Below are 927 nucleotides of genomic sequence, written 5' to 3' on the forward strand. Positions count from 1 at the left end.
AAACGCACGTGTAAGTAATATATTTACCGTGTTTTATTATTTTGCACGAGTGCGGTAAGTCATAGCTGGGTGCTCACGATTCACGGGTCCAGCGTCGGCGTTGTGGCGCGGCAAGCGTGCACTGGTGCGGTTGAGAGGGAGGGGTGGAAACCGCGTTAAACTCGTCTCCGTAGTTGAGAGGGAGCGGCCAAAGCAATGTGCAATCGTCTTTGTAGTGGAGCTGGGAGGGGCAAGGATAAGGGACGAAGACCGGGGTAACATGTCGGATGCGATCATACCAGCACTAAAGCACCGGATCCCATCAGAACTCCGAAGTTAAGCGTGCTTGGGTGAGAGTAGTACTAGGATGGGTGACCTCCTGGGAAGTCCTCGTGTTGCATTCCCTTTTTAATTTTTTTCGCGCCGCTTGCAAAACAAAATGCACGTGTAAGTAATATATTTACCGTGTTTTATTATTTTGCACGAGTGCGGTAAGTCATAGCTGGGTGCTCACGATTCACGGGTCCAACGTCGGCGTTGTAGCGCGGCAAGCGTGCACTGGTGCGGTTGAGAGGGAGGGGTGGAAACCGCGTTAAACTCGTCTCCGTAGTTGAGAGGGAGCGGCCAAAGCAATGTGCAATCGTCTTTGTAGTGGAGCTGGGAGGGGCAAGGATAAGGGACGAAGACCGGGGTAACATGTCGGATGCGATCATACCAGCACTAAAGCACCGGATCCCATCAGAACTCCGAAGTTAAGCGTGCTTGGGCGAGAGTAGTACTAGGATGGGTGACCTCCTGGGAAGTCCTCGTGTTGCATTCCCTTTTTAATTTTTTTCGCGCCGCTTGCAAAACAAAACGCACGTGTAAGTAATATATTTACCGTGTTTTATTATTTTGCACGAGTGCGGTAAGTCATAGCTGGGTGCTCACGATTCACGGGTCCAGCGT

General features: G+C 51.1%; 2 non-coding genes across 2 annotated transcripts; both read left to right on the top strand.

Annotated features, from left to right (window-relative positions):
* The first annotated feature begins 264 nt into the window (after positions 1–264).
* On the top strand, positions 265–383 carry LOC123179215 (5S ribosomal RNA). Its single transcript, XR_006490196.1, has one exon. It is a non-coding gene; the product is annotated as a 5S ribosomal RNA (ribosomal RNA).
* Positions 384–680: 297 nt separating this feature from the next.
* On the top strand, positions 681–799 carry LOC123179214 (5S ribosomal RNA). The gene has a single exon (XR_006490195.1). It is a non-coding gene; the product is annotated as a 5S ribosomal RNA (ribosomal RNA).
* Positions 800–927: the final 128 nt, after the last annotated feature.

The sequence above is a fragment of the Triticum aestivum genome, unplaced genomic scaffold (assembly GCF_018294505.1).
Source record: "Triticum aestivum cultivar Chinese Spring unplaced genomic scaffold, IWGSC CS RefSeq v2.1 scaffold29017, whole genome shotgun sequence".
In the NCBI taxonomy this organism is placed as follows: Eukaryota; Viridiplantae; Streptophyta; class Magnoliopsida; order Poales; family Poaceae; genus Triticum; species Triticum aestivum.